General features: G+C 39.9%; 1 protein-coding gene across 3 annotated transcripts in view; it reads left to right on the plus strand.

The window, feature by feature from the left end:
• The first annotated feature begins 4,789 nt into the window (after nucleotides 1-4,789).
• lrfn5a (leucine rich repeat and fibronectin type III domain containing 5a) overlaps nucleotides 4,790-22,495 on the plus strand; it is a 43,465-nt gene continuing 25,759 nt past the window's right edge. For 2 of the 3 annotated variants that reach the window (XM_061247483.1, XM_061247464.1), the window contains exon 1: nucleotides 12,385-13,052. The gene's annotated coding sequence lies outside the window, so the exon portion shown is untranslated. Of the gene's footprint in view, nucleotides 4,884-12,384; nucleotides 13,053-22,495 lie in introns of those variants that run through there. The other variant, XM_061247474.1, reaches the window with a different exon arrangement.

The raw sequence follows: 22,495 nt of genomic DNA on the forward strand, positions 1-22,495 counted from the left end.
TGCAGAGAAAAGCATTCTACTGATTCAGATGTGCATTCTAACACCAGCACAACAATGTAGGCATTTGAGAATGCTGGTCTTGGCTGGCATGCGGTTCGTTTGAAGAGGCTTCAAAAGGATTCGAAGGAAAGTTGTGTAAGCACAATAGGTAGGCACTGTAAGCACACTCCTGGCCATGTTCTACCCCTCCCTGACAGATAGAGAGTCTGTGAACTTATCTATCATAACCTATCACTTCAGTGTGCAGTGCGGCTGTCTTCCTCACACTACCAGCTGCCCTTGTGCTGTGTCTGGAATGCAAACACTGGCCTCTGCCTGCACACTGTCTCCCGTTTGGAAGCCTAACCTTGGGAGAGGTGGCGACAGGGTGAAGCAGTTCCACCATCCTGTATCCGATGCGATGCGATGAACATAAAAAATAAAGCGCCTTTGATTCCATCATAGCTTTGATGACCAGATCATCCCTGCCATTTTACAATCAGCACTGGGAATAAGCTCATGTACCTCATGGGGCCTTCCAGTCTTCATCTGGATGTGGTGTCTTTCTTAATTGTAGAAACTGCCGGAACATTGTTGGTTCTTTCATGTCTGCTCACGTTTCCCCCACACACGGGTGGGCAAAGGGCGCGGCACTGCTTCCCGTTCCTTTCTGCTGGCCTGGATTTATAGGTCTCCTGCTTGAGCCTTTCTCAGATTAATCCAAAGTACTATTCCTCACAAATAGGCAAGGCCGTTTAAAATTGGGTGAGTATGACCCAGCAACTGATTCACTCTTATGATCGACCCAGTTACACCAAAACAAATAAGCCACTTTTCTCTGGGAACTAAATGCTTGCACCTGGTTCTTATTTCAGGAGCTCTTCTAGCTACACTATCTCTTCAAAAAAGCTGCTAAAAACATTATCCGCCATGTTATCAGGGGGATTACTTAAAGAGCCTGTTTAAAGCTAAGAGTTCAATTTTCTATAGTTTGCCAGTCAAAGTGTTTTAGGTTTATAGAAACCTCTTGTTTCTGGATGTAGCCACAGTGGATTACAAAGTTGTTCCTACTTTTGTTGTTAAATAAATAGCAAATGCAATTCAGATTGGTTGAACTGAATGCTTAATTTAAAAAATGATATAACTTTGCAATAGTCTTGCGATATGGAATATTAATTTGTTGATAGTTCCTAATATGTTGGTAGTTTCCAGGGTAACATATTGTCACTGGGAGAAAATGAAACATGGACATCACTCAGGCAGACTGTTTGCTGCTGTTTAACAATGTAAAATCGAAGAACAGGTTCTGAATATGTGATCTATGATTTGCAAAAGCTATGAAGCTGTGCTACTGGCAAGTGAAACTTGGCAGAATGAATACCGACATGACATGTCACAGCCATTCTATAACAACATGTTTACCCAAACAAAATGCATATGCCTGATTTGGCATAATTATTGGGAAAACAAATGTCCACATCTGAAATGATAATTGGTTTTGTCATAGCATTGCCATAAATTCTGTCATAAGTCAGAGAATATTTCCATGCTTGTTTCGGAAGAAGCTCCGAGCATCCGAAAAGCAGAAAACAAACACAATGTGTGCCTCAGTACGCCTGAGCCAGGAGCTGAGGTTACTCGTATTAAGATAAAATCCAATAAATCTTAAAACTCATGGAATCCTTTATTTGTACATTTGTACATGTCTACCCCTTATATTTTAAAATGTTATTTTGTCTTTCAAGCATTGTTGGCACATGTGGAGCTTTCTTTTATCACTGTATCCAACACTAAAAGTGTACAATATGAAAGGCAATTAAAATGGTCCAGTTTAAACTTAATAAAAGTTTGTTTTGTGTGTTAAATCTGACAAAATATACTGTAAATACCTCAATACTAAAAATTCTGTTTAATTGTGTAAAAGCTAACATTATTTGAAACGCGTCAGCTTTGTAAATTTGATGTGCACAAGCACATATTCCGCCAAGGTGTTATGCACTATAGTATTTGAACATTTCATGAAGGAGGGAAAGTTGCAGAGAGACATATACATGGGCGAGGATACGCATCTGGAAAGAATAATTAGAAATACTTAAAAGAGAGACGAAGGGCCAGTGGGTGGATAGAGATTGCATATGATTGCAGTTATCAAGAGTGGTATGAAAATGAACACATAGCAATGTTACAAGGGCAGTTTCAACAGAAAGTCTGGAAAATATTTTTGATTGGAAATAAACCACAACATTTTCGCGCACACTACTCTCTAGAGTAGTTTGCAAAGAATGGTGCAAAAAACAAAAAAACATTTAGTGAGTAGCAGTTCTCCAGACAGAAACGCCTTGTTAATGAGAGACATCAGAGGAGAATGGCCAGACTGGTCGAAGCTGACAGGAAGGTAACAGTAACGCAAATAACCACACATTACAACAGTGGTATGCAGAAGAGCATCTCTGAACACGCAACGCATCATAACTGGTGGATAGGCTACAGCAGTAGAAGTCTAATGAATACCTAATCGTGCTCGTGAGGGTATATATGTAAGTTACAATAGGCACTGCTTTCTCATGCTCTGCCAACCATATTGTGTGAGGTTGTGGAGCCTAAAGGTCCTATTCAACATCTGTTTCACAAAGTATTCGGATATTGAAGTGCAATTGTACTCCCGAACTCGAGAATCAGGCATTGTGGTTGTGCTTACAAAAAAAAAGAAAAGGCCTGGCTTGATTGAACTTGAAATAAAACCCTTTATGGTATATGTTTCTTTATTATAGCATGCAATTGCTATAATGGCATGCTTTGAAAACATATTGCTGATAAAGAAGCCTGGAATAAAAAAAACATGCTTTCATTTCCACTCATGGAAGTTTCATTAGAATAAGAATATGTTTTGCCTTCACCTCTGAGGTTGCACAATATCCAGTGGGAAACATGTCGATCAAGTATGCGGTATATGTCCAAGGTAAGCAGCAAGGTTGCCATAATTCCCTTATTTGATGAATTCAGAGACAAGTGAAAGCTGAGGAGAAGGAATGAGATTGCAACTTGCCGCAAAATCAGTGAGGTCCAAGCTCTACTAAATGAATATCTGGAGGAAACAAAAATGAAAACAGTCCTTGGGTAATTGGAGGCTAAGCAAATCAGCTGATATCAATGACAAACCATGTTACCTGGTGAATAAATTAGATTAATTCAGTTTTGATTATAAACTAGATTAATTATTCATTCCTTTTTTCATGCATGTCTTTGTGCAGGGTCTGTCTACACATACATTCACCGAGCACTTTATTAGGACTTTATTACACCTACTTATTCATGCGATTATCTAATCCAATTGTCTGGCAGCAGTGCAATGCATACAATCATGTAGATACTGGTCAGGAGCTTCAGTTAATGTTCACATCAACCATCAGAATGTGTAAAAAATGTCTAAGTGACTTTGACCATGGAATGATTGTTGGTGGCAGACAGGGTGGTTTGAGTATCTCAGATTTTTGTTGGAAATGTAATGTCTGCAGGGCCGTGGTGGCGCAACAGGCTAAGATGCAGCAGACTTGCGGTTGCAGTTCGCTGCAGTTGCACACCGGGGACCGGGGTTCGATTCTCGGTCCTGCCAAAAGCCAAGTTTGGCCGGCTCACGTGGAGCAGCATAATTGGCTCGCTGCTCCAGGGGGAGGGACTTGGCAGGGTTAGTAGATCGCCGCACAAAAAGCACCTCGGGCGCCTCGGAATCACAGTTACCAGCATGTGGCGAGATGGCTTGAAGAAGGCGTGTCGCTCTCATAGGGCTGCTGAGGGACGGGGTGTGGGCGCTGTATCTATACTAGCTCTCATTGAATTAGACGGGGTACAATTGGCTACCAAACTAAAAAAAAAAAAAAAAAGGAAATGTAATGTCTGCATTATTAGTTATATAAACTTGGTAATATGCATTTATATGAAGTCAATGTGATAATCCATATTGACAATGTTGTATCAATCAAGCCACTCACTGTTAGTCACTCACTGTTTGTATGCGCTCAACTAGCATTTGTATGAACTCAGAGTGTCAGAGGTGTGGGCTGTTGCAACCATGCGCAGGAATGCAGTGAAAATGCAGATTTAATAAAGGCAGATCAAAGGGCAGACAGAGTGTAATTCCAAGAACAGGCAAAGTTCAAAAACTGGGTGGTCAGTCTAAAGAGGGCAGAGGTACCGAAATCGCAATCCAAAGAGTTCAGGCAGGAGTCATAAAGCAGAAATCCAAAGCAGAACAAAACAGAACAGAATATAAACGGACAGAAAACAGGCTGGAACTGAACGGAACGGAACAGAGCACAACCATACACCAGGGAAACAGAACTGATGAACTAGCAACAAGAGAACAAAACAGGCAGGTTTAAATGGACTAACAAAGTTACTAAATGATAAACAGATGTGGGAGCTGGGGAACAGAAAATGAGGATCAGTTGGGAGGAATTGATGAATGACAGGAAGGAAGTCCAAATAGGGAGTGAAGGAGACATGTAATAGACATGTGGAAATACAGAGAACATAGAAAAGGGAAAAATAGAAGGGCATGGACGTGACGGGATTTGTATGCACTTAATACTACGACACATTCTCCACAATTGTTTATCAGTCTGGAAAGTACTTGCCAAGTTTCCTAGAGTCTGTAACCACAATGATTTCGCAATAACATACAACCTATGTTTTTTAAGTATTGTGAAACCATTGTGGTGGGAGGAAAAGAAACATCTGTTGGGAGGGGATAAGGGGATACGTTTGAAACAGTATAAAAGCATGTGTGTAACAGATGTTTGGTCACTCTGCAGAGACACCACGGCTTTGTGATCTTCATTTGAAGAATAAAGTCTGATATTCAGGAAGATTCTGCCTCAACCTCTTTACAAACCTCTTTACAAAAGGTAAGCGAGTTAAAATGATATCGCTTGTAAAACCTTGCTGCAAAAGTTATGAATGTAGTCAAAGGAATAAGGTGGTTCTTCCCCTATAAAACCAGCGACTTTACTCAGAAAAACAAAGAGGAGGGGCAGTAATCTGAAAGCAGGAATTCCGAGTGAGTGGAAGTTTGGGCAGGAACTCAACTCGGAGTAAGTTTGACTGCAAACTTGATCCGATGGTCGGATGCGGGGCTGGGATAGGGAGATTAAAATGGTCCAGTTTGACTTTCCCCAGCTGGGATAGGTAGATTAAAATGGTCCAGTTTAAACTTCATAAAAGTGTGTTAAATCAGCTGACAAAATATACTGTAAATACCTCAATACTAAAAATTCTGTGTAATTGTGTAATAGCTAACATCATTTGAAACGTGTTAGCGTTTGATGTGCACAAGCACATATTCTGCCAAGGTGTTATGCACTATAGTATTTGAACATTTCAGGAAGGAGGGAAAGTTGCAGAGAGACATATACATGGGCGAGGATACGCATCTGGAAAGAATAATTAGAAATACTTAAAAGAGAGACGAAGGGCCAGTGGGTGGATAGAGATTGCATATGATTGCAGTTATCAAGAGTGGTATGAAAATGAACACATAGCAATGTTACAAGGGCAGTTTCAACAGAAAGTCTGGAAAATATTTTTGATTGGAAATAAACCACGTCTAATGAATACATAATAGTGCTTGTGAGGGTATATATGTAAGTTACAATAGGCACGGCTTTCTCATGCTCTGCCAACCATATTGTGTGAGGTTGTGGAGCCTGAAGGTCCTATTCAACATCTGTTTCACAAAGTATTTGGATATTGAAATGCAAACATAGCTCCTTTACAGGGGTAGAGCTATCACAAGGCCATTACCCCAGCAGGGAGATATTTGGTATGGCATGGTTACAAACCTGTAAACTATTTATTTTTGACAACCTTAATTATAATGATGAAACTTCACATCAACAAATCCAGTTGGAGAATAATGTACAAATAGAACTTGCTCCCACTTTTGGCGAGCTGTGCTCTTGGGTACAATAGGTACCTAACCAATTACAAATGATAATTAAAACAGTGACAATTGTGTATACAGCCACATGTACACTGCACGCTTCAATCACTGACTTGCTAATTTGTAATACTTTATTTGTTCAATACAGAACATTAATTCTGTCTATACCCATGCAACCATTAATGTGAATTTATAGACATGACTAGGCTGGTTTCGGCCTGGTAGAGAAAATTATGCAGCTAAAATGTTTATGCCTGCTTGTTTGATTTATTATAAATCATAAATCCAACTTTACTATGATGAATTATGAATATTTTTTATCCTGTTTAATGAGCACAGTATTGCAAGCCTTCCCTGTATTGCCCAGCTTCACAAAAGGGATGGCTTACCTCACTTACTCATGCAGAGCCATGATTAGACTCTGTGTAAACAAACTACTCTTCTACCTTACCTTTGAGAAAAATACTTCAAGCAAGCAACATGTGTTTCTTTAATTTTTCATATGAGATGACATTAAAATATTAGTAGAATATATTACTAATAAACAAAAAACTAACTGTTCCCAAACTTCTGGGAAAGTACGTTGACATTAAATTTAATCTGGCGTCGTTTCCAAATGAGCTAAAATATATTGAGAACAAACAGTTTGCACACGTGATGGTGTAGACAGCAGGTGCCAGAGATGCTGAAACACAACTGCAACACTGCATATCTTGCTAGTTGGCGACTATTAATTAAACCAGACTCTTGCGAAACAGGGAATTCATTTTCTGAAGGACAATAGATGTCACGCAACTGCTGTAAAACTTGTGGCAGAGCCTTACGTCACTCTGTGTTCCTATGATGTTATATCAGACCACTGGGGTCTGGGTTGTCACTCAGAACAGCACTGAATCAAGGCCATTCTCCACCTCAGGTAATGTGGTACTATCTAAACCACTCATAAATTGTGCTCAAACAATAGCGCGGGAGGATAAATCATTTCTGTGATTTCCCGCCCCTCCCGCCCCCACCTCTGCCTTTGTGGTTTTTGCTGCAAGGACTCCCACCAATCAAGGAATTGATTGCAGGTAGGAGCTGAGGGGATGGCGGTGCGGTGCAGCAGTGTAGCTCTGACCTGGCGGTTCGGGTCAGACAGACAGTACCTGTGAGTAATGGGTACCCGGCCTCCTGGCTCAGTGAGGCAGCCACACCTAAGTGCTGCTGGAGGAAATGGCAGAGAGACATCAGGGGAATGTACCTGTGGTTATGGTGAACCTCACCTCCCGCAGAATCCGATTTCGATGCTAATTCTCTTGTTTCAGCTTTTTTGCGATGTCTGTGACATGGAAAATGCCTGCTTGTGTCACTTGAAAGTGGTTTCTACTCGGTTGCTTCGCAAGCCAAAGAGTGGGGATGACCAGCAGGCATCCCCTGGAAGAAAGTGGTGAAACAAAATGGCTTCTGTTTCACAGTGAGCCAAAACCAAAGCCAGCTCACACAGCGCAAAAACTCCCTTCACAAAATCTAGCTGTATATTCCGCACAGTTTACCCATTCTGGAAGCTTCTACTATGTGAAACAATCAGAGTGTGAATTTAAACCAGTGCATTTGATTAAGCTGTGGCTTATAAACAGGCAGCACAGGGGAGCAATGCAAAGACAGCACATCTCACTTCAAGCTCAAGGGCAAATAAAGTAAATCAGATGAATTCATTATCCAGGAATATAGAGCAAGAGATAACTTAACATATCTTACCTGCCACTAATATATTCCATTTCTTGCAGCATAAAATTAAAGCTGGTTTATCTCTATCAGAGAAATTACCATCATCCATGCTTTAATCCAAGCATAGACCTCTGCGTATGAGGAAAAGAAAGAAATAGTTGAGGGAGTTGAGTCCCAAACTCAGCAGTTGAGGGATGTGAGTCCCAAAAGATGAGCTAAAATCTCTTATATAAATCTCCCAGTTTGAGAAAATGTTCATTATTTAAGAATGAACCTGAGAAAATGGCCAATGACATTAAAGAGTAAATATGGAAGGAGGACTGGTCAGTCACCTATGGGTTCCTGTAATTCTGGAGACAGGTGTCTCACCATTAATAATTGACTTTTAAAGTGAGTTAGTCATGCTGTCAGTAAGTATATGCTAGGGTCTGCTAAAGAGGAAGGCGCTCTCTGCCTCAGTTCAGTCCAAAGGCTCTTACAATATTGTTTTTAACATTTGCCTATTAGTGTATAAGAGTATCTCATCAACAATTCATAATGAATGATGACTTTACTTTATGGTGATGTTTATTCTGCTCTCCTTCCAACTGTAGTCAAATAAAGGTAATAGTTATGGTACTGTTGATATGGTGATATATAACAGTGATATATACGTGTAAAGTACTTTTCGACCCCAAGCTTACTATCAGACACTGAATTGTAGTTAGATTTTTTTCCTGTGCTGTTGCCTTTCTAATCTGGTTCTCTGTTTCCTCGACCACTCTCCCATCAATATTCATTGCATCGTGGGAGTTGTAATCTCCCCCCCGTAACAGCAACCAGAGTTGAAGTTTGGAGAGAAACAACACCTGCTGTACAGTTTCCTCACATTTTTCCATCCCATTGCCTGCAGGCTGCGGAAAGTCATTATCACACAATAAACCCAGTCATGGCCAACATGGAGTTCTTCAAAAACACAGAAATTCAGTGAAAATGCACACATAAGGACACAGGCACATGACGACATTCATAGACACAAAAACACAGGCGCTCACATGCACACACACACAGACACACGCACGCACACACACATGCACACACACACAGACACGCATACACACACACATGCACACACACACAGACACGCATACACACACACAGACACACACACACACACAAGTACACATATGCACACATGGACAGAGAGAGAGAAAGAGAGAGAGAGAATGAGAGAGTGTACGAGTCATCTTTAGCATCAAGATTTATGATTTAGGCATTTAGAAATGGTTCCTAATGAATGAGAAAATCCAAACACACTGGTTATGTTTGAACGCAGATCTCTAACGCAAGTGAACACGCGACTAATAAATCCAAATTGGGTCTTCTTCGACAGTGACTGACAGACTAACAGTACTACTTCAGCTTTAAATGTTGATGGGATTGTACATGGTGAAAACATGTATAAAAATACTCTTTAAAGGCATACTATGCAGTTATTTTTTGCTTGATTTGATTGGTATTTACCATAAAAAACGACTGGTTAAAAAAGGGGTTAACTTTATATTTGTGACAAGGAATTAAAAATGTGTAGTACACTTTGCAAATTTAGAGAAAATGTTTAAAAATAAGGTGTTAAAAAAATATAAAACTGAGGTATGATTATTATTGGGTATGAAACATTTTGAACTTTTGTTGTTGTTCAGTATTTGTAAGTGCATTCTGTAAAATTGTTCATAAGGACCGAAATAAATTACTACTACTACTACTACTACTACTACTACTACTACTACTACTACTACTACTACTCCTACATTCTCAACCTCGCCTACAACTTCAAGATCAAAGCTCACTCACCAATGAAACTACATATTTTGCTTTGGCTAGGTATGCCAAGTAGCACTGTAGAATCATATTGCAGGCTGCTGAAATCACGTCTGTTTAAAAAATTCATTAATAGCAGTCATTAAAAGGCAGTCTGCCAAAATGCTTGACTGATATATCCAATAGAAAAAACCAGGTTACGGGGATATCTAGCTTTAGCTAAGCATTAGTGGTGATGGAAAAGACCTACGCTAGCCACTGGTAGTATAGCACTGTATATATATATATATATATATATATATATATATATATACACACACACACACACACATACACGCTCAGTGGACACTTAGCTACAATTATCTAGTACTGGGTAGGACCCCCATTTGCCTCCAGAACAGCCTGAATTATTCTCAGCATGAATTCAATAAGATGCTAGAAACATTCCTTAGGGATTTCGATCAATGCTGACTTGACAGCATCACGTAGTTCCCGCAGATTTTTTTGGCTGCACATTCATGCTGTGAATCTCCTGTTCCACCTCACCCCAAAGTTACTCTATTGGATTAAGATCTGGGGATTATGCAGGCCATTTGAGTAAACGGAAGACGTCGTCATGTTAATGGAACCAGCTTGACTTGATGCAAGCTTTGGTGAAATGCCACATGGAAAAAATTATAGATTGTGGCCATAATGGGATGCACACGGTCTACAAGCAAGCTTCAAATGATGCTCAGTAGTTATTAGTATTAGGAGGCCGAGAGGGTGCCAAAAAGCCTTCTCCACACCATTACACCAGCATTACTAGCCTGCACCATTGACACAAGGCAGATTCTGGCCAAACCATGTTGCAGCACAAAATCAAGATTAATCAGACCAGGTGACTTCAGTGATCACATGTCCAATGTAGCCTCATCTTCTTATTGTTAACAACTTTCATCACAACATTCTTCTTAAACTCGAGAGACTGGAGTGCATGGAAACCCCAAGAGGGCAGCTCTTTCTCAGTTACTAGAACCACCACATCTGCAGCACCAACAATCATACCATGCTCAGTGTTGCTAATAGATCATTTTAGATCACCCATTCTAATGTTTGGTAGAACAACAGATAAAACCATTTGCCATGTCAAACAAAACATCAACCTGACAGTCTGTATGCATCTATTATCTTGTAAATGTATACATAGATTCTAATGCCATGCAATTACTTGTGTGCTATATCATTGCATTCTGTAAGCCAACAGCTCCCCCATCTTACCAAATATATCAGTACATGGGGTGCTTAGCAGAATGATCTGTTTAACAAGTATCAAATATTATTAATCTGTCGTGAAATGTAATGGGTTTATGTTCCTCCTTTTCCGCAAGCAGCAATCCCATTACTTTTATCCAAATCAAATGGTAACTGTACCGTTTCCACTCATGTAATCAGTAATCTAAGTAATGTAATGGGCTATCGTGTGTGTCTGTAACCACAACACAATATTTTGCTAATGATCAGATCTGGGACACACGCTGAAGTATGCAGCATTTTGAGAGAGAGAGAGAGAGAGAGAGAGAGAGAGAGAGAGAGAGAGAGAGAGAGAGAGAGAGAGAGAGGGGCGGGGGGGTGTTCGGGGGTCGCCCCCGAAATATTAGATTTCGGGCGACCCCCACGCTCTTATTTTTTAATCGTTTTTTAATGTCCTTCGCCCCCTCCTTACTCTGTATCCAATGTCCCATGCCTCTGTCCATGGTGCTAAACATGACGTTATTAATTTATTGACGTTATTTTCTTTGATTAGCCTACGCTTGTGGATTTTTGTAGTTATACAGCTAGATTCGCTTAATAAAGAGGGCTAGGTTAGCTGAACAGATCCTCATATTAAAAACCGCAGTCCATCTTAACCCGTGGGACCATTTTGCAACTTTTCTACCCAATACACTACGCTGTTTGCTTGGTTGTAACCTACGTCTGCTCGCTAAAATCCAGTATTTTGTCTAGTCTTTTGAAAGTTTTTATTTTTTGTTGTGCCTATTGCTTATCGTTCTTTATAGTTGGCATGCTATTGACGCATATCGAGGACAACCCTGCCCCACAGTGGCATTTAACGTTGTAAAGTAGGCATCAAGTGAGTAGAAATCAGTTCGAACAGTAACATAACGTCGAGCCGGCGTCCAAACAACAGCAACGAGGTTCAGTAGCTACTGATTGCGATTTTATACAGGCTACCGCATCTCTGGCACAAGGCCTATATCTGTGCAAAAAAAATGTTTGCTAAATATTAACTATGTGAGAGTATCACGAGAAAATAGAAAAATTAAAGCCATTTAATAGCACGTTCAATTGTTCAAGTTAGAATGGGGTTACTCCCCCTTCGGTTGCTTTCCGGAGAGCGATATAGCCTGGGTAGCCTATTTTCGTTTCAGCCAGAGCAAGCTCGCGACAAACATGTTATATTTGGAATGATCAGCTTTTGAGATTCATGGCGTAGCCATGAGTAAGGACAGTTGGATACCTTTTTTTGTTCGATACACATGACCCGCTTTTCCTATGAAAGCTACGCAGACAGAACTTCTTAGCATGTCCCAAGGAGTGACAAACATAGAATCTGGGGGAGCGAACGTCAGTTTGAACCAATCCGCGATGACTTCCCCCTTATTTTACAACTGTGGGAAGAAGAACATAGATCCCATCAAGGATATCAGTGCTCTACATGTTTCAGTGTGTTAAATGTCTCACAACAATGCTTGCAAAGGTTGACTAGGGGAAACATATTGAAATGAATCCCACATGACAGCAGCTATAGCCTATGCGTCGGAATATTTTATTTATTTATTTATTTATTGGGTGGGGGGTGCGGTGGAATTCGGTGCGATGTATCACGCCCTACAATAATCGAATTCGATTTTCGCGCGTGTGGCGTTAATACAATTAGTTATTGCTATAGTTTACATAATTAGTCATTATGCTAAAACGGAACTGGGTAGGGAAATAAACTGCTCCAGAGGACGAGGACTAGTCCTTTTGGAGTCTTGGGTGGAGGACGAGCGTATGTAGCTTTCGGTTACCCTGTGGATTAACCTGTGTGCAAACTGGACTCGGGGAAGTGGTGGTAGGTGCAACGGTGCAAAGGTCTGCCTGCTGAGATTTGATCTGAGTTCCCCATCTCAGCCACTTGATCGCACTCACTGCAGAGACGTTTGCTCAGCTAAATAGAGCAAGCTGGTTTAATGCGGAGGAAAGCTTCCACAGTTGCGAGGCTTGCCTGTGAGCGACGGGAGAATGGCTCGGTCTGCGGCGTTTAAAAGGAGAAAACAAGCACCCCTTTCCGGTGAAGGGTTTCTCGAAATCTGCGTTGGAATTTGACTGTTACAGTGCGTTGGTTGTTTTGGATTTTCTACAAAGGGACCCCAGTGGATTCGAAAGGTTTTAACGAATACAAACCTATGATTTCGTCCAAGCACAGGGGAGAGATGGGCTGTGCGGAGTTGCGCGTTAAGAAAACCAGCACACCTTGTATTGACAGAATTTAGCCAAAATCCTATGGAGAAAAAATAAAAAATATGGGAAAATATGAGAAGTAAGAAGATTCGATTCCCCTGACCCTCCATATTGTCAGCAGGGCTAATGTTCCTTTCTCAAGGTAAACTTTTATTTTCTTCTTTAACCTCATTTTTATTTCTACCATACAATGCTATTGTTCTCTTTGAGACAAACGCCAATAATTATAAAACTATTACAAACGAAAATTCCGGGTTAGAATAGGTGTTCTTTTAGCTACCCGTTTTATAAAGTGGTTGTAGGAAAGGGATAGGGATTTTTTGAAGGTTTTTCCTGAAGGTTTTAGGGATATAGCCTGAATTCAGACACTGTACTCCACAAGGTCAAAATGTGCCTTCAAGATCTGAATGTGGGGGAAAAGGTTTGGATCGCAAGTATGATTTCGTTTTTTCAGACTGAAAAATCACAATTTTAAACAATCTAGCGCTTTGAAGGAGAAATCATGATGTTGTGAGGAGGGGATTAATGGATGTCTAAATGGCGTTGGGTTTCAATGTATATCCCGGCTGAAGCGCATAGGCTACTCTGAATGTTCCATAGGCTATCCATCTAATTTGGATAGAGGGAGTGTGTGAGCCTAGATATGGCACCTCTAAACCGCCCCTGCCCTTCAGAACCAGGACCAGCTTCAAACAAGATAAACCAGGTTTACACGCAAACAGACTTGCATGCCGAGGAAGCTGAAAGTACGGGCATCTCAATCCTCATGTGAAACTCGATGAAAGCGTTGACGTTTCATAAGATGTTGACCATTCACCTAACTCAAATTAGGCATTGGTCCAAATTACGATAGAAAATTCAAGAGTTCCTCTAATTTTCAAATCCAGCTGGACAAAAGGCAGAAATACATAATCATACATCTAGGGTCTACATACTTATTGCACCTTTGATGGCTGACATATACGTTTTATATTTTTCAATAACGCCATCTTTTTCCATCTTTGGAAATAGTGCATGTTTGTGATAATAGCTTACTGATGCAAACAGATTAACCGTCGTATGGCTATGTAATGGTACTAGATATCCAGCTTGAGATATCATTTGGCTACATGACAGATACAGAACATGACGTGAAAACCTTAACCACACGAATATTTATTTGGTGTTGTATATATGTTTCAATCAAATGCATGTGACTGTACTCTTTTGCATACCAGTGTAACAGATCTCTCGAGACAATTTTATTTTTTCAACTTTATGTCATAATTTAGGCTAATTGGTGTATTTACAAGGTAATGCATATCTAATAAACATGCACGACCCATTCATATGTGGTGTTTTTGGGAAGTGAATAGATTAACATGGAAGTGAATCATTAAGATGCTGGCTAAGCCATGTATGGCATATATGAAGGACAACATGAACAAGTAGGCTACACGTTGCGCTCTATACATTCAAGGTCGATTGGCAAAATATTATCCAAAAAAACAAAACGCACGTTGTAAACGCTAAGTAGAATAAGGTTAACTGGATCACGTCTTCCCAGGCCAGCACCAATCTTGCACTACTATGCAGTAGCACATGCAATGTTTAATATCGTGTTGCCTTGTTTTCTGTGTCGGGAAATGAAGTTTAAAAACAGGTACGATTTACAAACACAGCCGTGCCATATATGGCACTTCAACCAAATACCAAATACGTGTTCAAATGTGAAATTTAACCAAACTACTAATTTACAGCGGTTTTTAGACAAATTGTTATAGATCAGCCTTTCTTTTTTAACTCCAGGAACCAGAAGTTATATGAAAATATTTCTATACTTATCCACGGCCAGAAGCATCAGCTAGCTAAACTGCAGCGCACCATTGACTGGCTGGTGGTGCTATAATTCAATTTATGCTCCGTCCTGGCAGCTTTAGTAGTGGGGTAGGGCTTTGACTGTCTTTGCGGATGGACGCTGGGATCCGCAGCCACGCCATGGGAGACAACACTATTAGGATAGAATGGACAAGAATGCAGCGAGGGGGCGCACCGTTCATTTCGTGCGTATTTCGATCTGATTAATGGAGACTGAAGGGTCCTCTCTAGGTCTAATGCCACCCATACATCAACATTAAAACGGGATTCAGTGCCTAAATTGTTCGCGCATCGCAGGTACACTGCACTGTTATGAGATCCTGTCGACTGGGCATGGATGCAGCCGTGCCTTCGCCGTGTTGGGAGTTGTTTAATTACTCTTGCAAACATTGCCTCAATTCTATTCTCAGTCGGTTCCGTCGAATCAAATGTATCGGTCGAAGTTTCCTGCTACTGACACGATTAAATCATACCTCGGAAGTATGGAGCAGTGGACTAACAGTATTGAGCAGCAGGTAAAGAACGGTGTGTTCAGAATTACCACACCCCTGCTCTGGTCCTCGGAGAAAGCTAAGCGCTTGCTGCGCCGCTGCGCCCCTCTCGCCACTCGGAGCCTTGTAAAGCGCCTCAGTTTGATATGTAGTGTGATGTGTGTATGTATTCTCATTTCAGACTTGATATGAATTACACAGTCAGTGTATCTACTCAATGGAACAAGCTACAATATATAAAAGTATTATTGTTAATGTCTGTATGTCAGTGTGTATGCATCTTGTCTTATATACATTCAAGGTATATAAGACAAGGTTTCACTGCACCCAAAGGTGCTTTAAGAAATTACAAAAAACCTACTTTCAAGTCTAATGCAATTTATTTTCCTGAAGCAAAACCCACCTCCAGACTCTCATAATGCCATCTGTCCCACAGCGCAATATTAGTTGCCATGGTACCAATGATGTGTCTGCAGAGGTGACAGTTGACAGCTCCAGTTGGCAAACACTGATTGGATCTGACGTTTTGCACACGCACTTAAGGATCAGATAACCCATGCAGAGTGCATTTTAGTGTGCTGTAATTTTCTTTGAGGAAACATTGGTATGTTATCATTTACTGTATATTGGGTTACTGCATTTGCTTCATGCTTGATATGCACTGTAGTGGAAACTAATGCATATGAGTAATGCAATATCAGTCCAATGGCTTACTGCCTGGTTACAGTACAACATTGTGCAGACACAAGCCAGACACGAAGGCTGGGGAGTCCATGTACTCAAAGCTGCTGTTTCAGTACCATGGACAGTGGTACAGTAAAGTTTAGGTATAGTACAAGAATTAGCTTTTGGCTGCCACTCCCACAATGGCTATTTTCCCATTATTTGTGTTAGCCTAGATATCCTGTAGACTACATTTACTCTATACAAGTGAAAGAGGAGATGACAATCTAGCAGTATGGATTCCATTTTGTTATATAATACATGTTCCTTTTATTTTCACTTAGGCGCCATGGTAATTATCATGTACAATGAAGTGGTATGGTAGATTACTTCATTCATATATATATTATAGAATTAAGAGGTTATACGAGAACATTGAAACAACTTATTAGTGCACAGGGCCATACAGTGATACTTTTATTAATTTTGAAGATACAGTTTTCTACCATGGTTAAACTGTATAATTCTTCCAAATCTGTAGTAGCTAGAGAGAATTTAGTTAGAGAGAAGTCAACAAATGTATTCACATGATCACATTTCAGGTGAATCCTCATATCAGATCATATAGGGTAAAAAATGAACATACAGTAAATTCTCTCAACCAAGCAATCTCTAGTGAATCAGGAATGTTATACACATTAAACACTTGTTGTATTCTACATTTTAGTAAGTGTGCAATGAAAGTGGTGCAAGTATCAGATTTCTTTCATTCTGAATATTAACTGCCACTATTTGCACAAATGGAAACCGAGATGAGTTTCGTTCCACTTTCACCCATTTCATTCATCTTTTGTCATTAGAGTGTAGATTTATTTTATTGCAGTCTTACCATTATTTCTATGACAACTTCCATTGCTTAAATTTTTGTCAGTGCATCTCAGAAATCGACCTGCCAATGAATTGAAAATATACAGAGTAGGCAATAGCTCACACTGCTGTGGTTGTTAAGGTGAGACTTCATATCATGTGGAGCTTTGTTACAAATCATATAACTTGCGTATGGTTACCATAAAAAGTGTTTTGCTGTGCTTTGAAAATGTTCTGCCTCATCTTGAGTTTCCACATTTTTAGAAGCTAAAGTGACAATTGCGTGGCAGTTGCTGAACGTCTGGTGTGAAAGGATTAGATTAGTCATGTCTTGTTCAGTCGAAATGCAACTCCAGGTCCTTTTCCCTAAGGAAAAAAATACATTCATTTTGTGACAACAGGCTGTACTGTACAGTACTCATCATTTACAGCCAATTGCATGTTTTCTGAAGACTGACAGTGCGCGGACATTAAGTTGTCATTTGGACATGTCAAGTGGAGAGACGCAGTTGCTTCTGTGCTGACTACATGGATTGGCATGACGATCAGCATGAGGCATGGTATGCTGTTGCCATGCGAAGAGGCCAGCTATGATGCACCACTCAGGAATGTGCTGCTAAGAAAGATTTGGTCCATGCATACAGCATGGGCCTCCAGATGAGAAGCTAGGTAGTATAAGCTGTGATGGTTGTCTCAACAGTGTGCTTGTCAGTTGGGGGGCTTGCCTTCTTCTGCAGTGTAACGTATACAGCTATCTGTATCAGGGGATGCCGTTTTTTTGTTGCTTGAGTGCATTTTGAGGATGTGGGCACAAAAATAAAATAAATGCATAAACAACAACAAACCAAAATATCAACAAACTAAACATTCCTCACTGGAATATGATTGCAAAACACTGCCAGTAATTGCAATCTGCCTGTAAACAAGCAACATTTTACTTCCATTCAAGGCTAGTACCATTAACATAATTGCGCTCCAGTAGCCAAAAATGAAGGTTCAGCTTGCTGCTAAATAACTCAATTCCATAAATGATATACAAATGAGTTTTATGTATGGCAACTACTGTATATTTAGAATTTAGTTCAGCTTTAAAAACCTATGCTTAAATGTGGCAACAGCAAGTAAAGACAGGATGTTTTGAATATACAGTAGCCTTACAATTATGGAATATACAGTCTGTAATTGATTAATGCAAAGCTCTGTCCCCCAATGTAAATAGACCATACACTAGTCCTCTGGACCAAGGGCTCATTTCACTAACATTCACACTAGTCAAATAAAACACTACACATGCCATATCAAGTATTTTTGCATTGTGTTTATAATACAACAAACATAGAAATGTGCTAGGTATTCTAGTCCTCTGCACATTTGTGTACATTCTGTATATTTTTATATTTGTATAATTTCAGAAAGAAAAATTAGCAGAGGTTCTACTGTATGCCTTAATAGCTGTATTGTCAGAATTTGTAAAAAAAACCCAATAAACTGGCCAACTTAGCAAAAACTGTATATATGAGTTGGTAAGCTTGTACTGTAAGCTTATTAAAGTGGAGCTCCATCAAAAAAAGAACAGAAAATGCTGACACAATCAGTAGTTCAAGGGGTTTTTAGCATTGGCCGATGTTAGCATACAGGGATTAAGGGACACCACAGGGAATAGGCGTCTGCAAATCAGATGATCCAGGTGCTTTTCTGTTTTGTTGTAATAACGTTTTACAGTGAAATGCAAAGAGAAACATTCTAAACTTGGTCTGCTGGGACAAAATAAAATGTAATTTATTTTATTACATAAGAAATTAAAGGTTACACACAATTTCAATGGGAACTCAGTAGATCACACAAGAGAATCATCTATACATGTGTGTTTCTGGGCATTTTGCAGTGGAGTGATGTTGGTTGGTGGGGGGGTGGGGGGGGGGGGGGGGGTTTATGGTGTTCTGCTCTGAAAAACAAGGCACTGTTTCATTTGGCCAACTAAGATTTTTGCCTTAGTTTGAAACTGGGGCAGTTCTCTTTTGCACCGTTGCCTAGAGACTTCTATTTAGTCTTGCATACGTAAATAAACAACTTATCATAATCCTGTCAATGAACAAACTGGCCTACTTGTTCTGATAGAGGTTAGTATTCGTATTTTAAGATATACCCTTACCAAATGATATGCCGCAAATTCAATTGCAATACACTAAATAATAATATGGGCTGGATGTGGGTGGCAAGGTAGAAGATATATATGTGCAATTTGAAAGCCCCAAGGGTTTTTACTATGACTATTAACTCCTCAATATTTGCTCTATATATTCAAGAGTGAATGGAAATATATCTACTAGGGGGATGTGAATTCAGTATGATGTTCAGCAGATGGAATATAATGGTATTTTAAAAATAGATTAGATAATATACACCTTGTGTAATCCTGTAGGACAGTTTTTGAATAAAGATTTTCCCCATTTTCAGAATAATAATACATGGTAATTTAAATGCATTATTAGCTGTAAAATATATACTGTATGTGGCCCAGTGTGGTTTGATGGAACAGTACATATAAATGTATACATATGTATACGCTATATACATAGAATAGCTATATGTATTAGATTTTTACAAGTATATATTTCCACAGTATATTCTCTCAAATAAGAGAAAGACGGAATTACAGTGATTCCAGAAGGTTAACAAAAATATGTGGGGGTTCAAACGTATCTTGGAAATGAAAAGAAAGAAACATTTTTCCTCTTCCAGATGTCATTAGGACAATGAAACCTCATGAAAATGAACACCCATTAATCAGTCAGTCAATACACTTTAGCACAAAGGCTGTACAATGTAAAAGCATCTCCATGCCATTCTTTGCATAACCTGAGTTAGATGGAGCCCTCTACTAAAGTGATACTCCAGAGCCTCACTTCACAGTACCCCGAATCCTGAATAAACTAAAATACTGTACCTTCCGTGCATGGAGGACATTATTACCATACTCTTTCCTTTGTCAAGGACTGTTTACCCAACAGTGGGACTTGTCAATACTGACCAAAATCTGTTGTTACTTCTTATGATGGCAAATTGATATTTTCCCAAAGAGACACCACAGGGAAAAAGTAGACACCTGGTGATTTTCTCACCGTCCTGTGCTGCTGTTTGACAAAACAGATGCTCCGTGTTCGGCTCAAAACTGGGGCTCTGATTCTACCTGAAAGTGGACGATAGCAGAAGGTTTTAGAGCGGCACTGTAGTGAGCGAGGGGAGAAGGATGGAGGGGTGAGGAAGGGGACTGCTCACACCATGAGTTATCACCTCTGAAGCCATGCCTTTCCCAGGCGGATGCTCAGGGGCATTGAGACGATCGAGACTGGGATCAGTCATACGGCATTAGCTCCAAGCCCCAGGGATTATGTTCGGCGTGTGTGGTCCACATGTTAGCTAGGAATGACACTACTTCAAAAACACTGGTAAAATGTACCTTATGAAAGTATTTCCAAATATTAAGCTGCTGGGTGTGTCACAGTACAGGTCTGAGACAGATCCAGCACCGCATATTTTCACTTTCCAATTATCTTATCTTTCAACACTCTGACGAATAAACAATGTAAAGTCATAATGTCTGCCATTATATAATACCCTACTTTGTTTGACAGCATTGGAATTGCTTTAATATTACTGATTACAGGGGCAGTGGGCCACACATTCTATGCATTGTTTGGAGATACGAATGGACGTTTGTATCTCCATCAGCATTCCATCAGCATTCACTCTATTATCTAGCAAATGATGTTATTCATCCAGACCTTAATTACCTCCCAGTGTGCAAAATAAAGTCCATGCAGAAATAAAGCGGGGAGCCAGTGGAGGTTTTACATTAAATTGTAAATAATACAGGCCGAAAACACATGCCCAGATCCAAGCTGTCTCTTGGTATTTCTGTCTCACAGAGAGCGAGGCTGTACTGTTAAGTCTTAATGACCACCTGTGAGTCTCTCTTTCCATCTTGATATTACCCTCATTTGGGCCTATGTCGCATTGTGCTATCTCTAGTGCCTCTCACTGGTTGTCTATTCACGTGACACGATCAGGAGGGTTATTATTGCAACGGAGAAGTATTAGTAATGAATTTTTATTTATTTATCCCTCCCTCCATATATAATCTTTTTCCCTCAGAATCAGGCTTTGCATTTAATTTGATGAGTGGGAATAAGCAGCTTTGTTGCATGTGGAGTCTGCATACAAATACAGCTTGTGTATGCTTATGGGATGTTCACAACCCAACAGCATCATTAATGGCAGTGGACCTTTCAGCACATTTCCAGTACACCTGCATTGCCTGGGAAGAGATAAAACCTCACCATCACTGGTCTAGCACCTTTTTCTTTAGACATCTCCAGAGCCATGACAGTAATTACAGGATCTCCATGGCAGAGCATAAGTAATTGGTTGAACTGCCTGAAAAGACAAAGGCATCAAACTAAATAGCATACAGATAGATGAGCACAGCACAAAAGCACCACATCTATAGATGTTGTAGAGTAGAGGGTATAAAGCAGGGGTGCACAACTCCGGTCCTCGAGGGTTGGTCTGCGTACTGGTTTTTGTTCCAACCAATTGCCTTGTTTTTAATTTGCTGATAGCTCTATGGATTACCCTGATTCAAGCCTGTAGTTGAGCACAGTAAAATCATGAGGATACACTTGCAGTCTGCAGCTGTAGCCGGTACTCATACACATGTCAGATAAGATATGATTGCATCAATTAAGTAATTAAGACCAGAAGTTGGCACAAAATCCGGAAATGGATCGGTCCTTGTTGTGCAACCCTAGTATAATGCAAACAACTTTGCTGTCATAATTTATCTCCGAACTCATTTGCAAGTTTGTACTCATGTTAGCACCTTAAACCACCAAACTTAATCTATTCACAACTTGCTTTGCTCTTGACAACAAGGAGTTGAGCTTTGACAGAATTGTCCAAATTTGATGTCAAAACATAAAAATTGTTATGAAGGTTTATGGCTGTTCAACAGGAAGGTGCTGAGGATGACACAGTACATAATTGTGAAGCGGAAGACATTAAAGATCTTTAAGATAATAATTAACCCTTTCATTCTGAAGCCATGTTTGCATTATAGCCAAATATTACTCCTGTAGATTAAATATTTTTCAATATTTTTGAAAAAATGTTGTGGATACAAAATTATAGCAACACAAGAACAAGGTTTTGCTGATATGGGTAGCATACATCTAGCATTAATTAGTAAGGTGGGCTTGATACTGTAATTAGTTTCCTGGTGCAGTTTTGGCTTTTTTGAGCCAGGCAGACAAATTCAACCCATCAAAAGAGCCTCCAGATCTGTAGTCCAACAACAAGCATGTACAGAACATAGATGATGTTGCACATGCCATCTTTAAACTACAAAGCAGTTGGGGAAAACAGTAAATTACCTATTCTGCTCTGTTTAATTTCGGCCAAATAACCTGTGGCACCATATTAATGACCTTCATACTAGAGAACCAATCTTTCACTGGCGGGGGTGGGAATAATTTAACAGAGAGCATCAGTTAAACAGGCATATGATCCTCATGGGAAAAGGACATGTAAATACAGAACTAGTTGGCATTTGGGTCATAATCTAAACTATATAAAATATAAACTGACTCTCTCCCGTCACAGAATTAGAAAAGGCTCAAAAGTGAAGAGTCACAACTTTCTGAAAGCT

This window comes from Conger conger, chromosome 1 (genome assembly GCF_963514075.1).
Source record: "Conger conger chromosome 1, fConCon1.1, whole genome shotgun sequence".
In the NCBI taxonomy this organism is placed as follows: domain Eukaryota; kingdom Metazoa; phylum Chordata; class Actinopteri; order Anguilliformes; family Congridae; genus Conger; species Conger conger.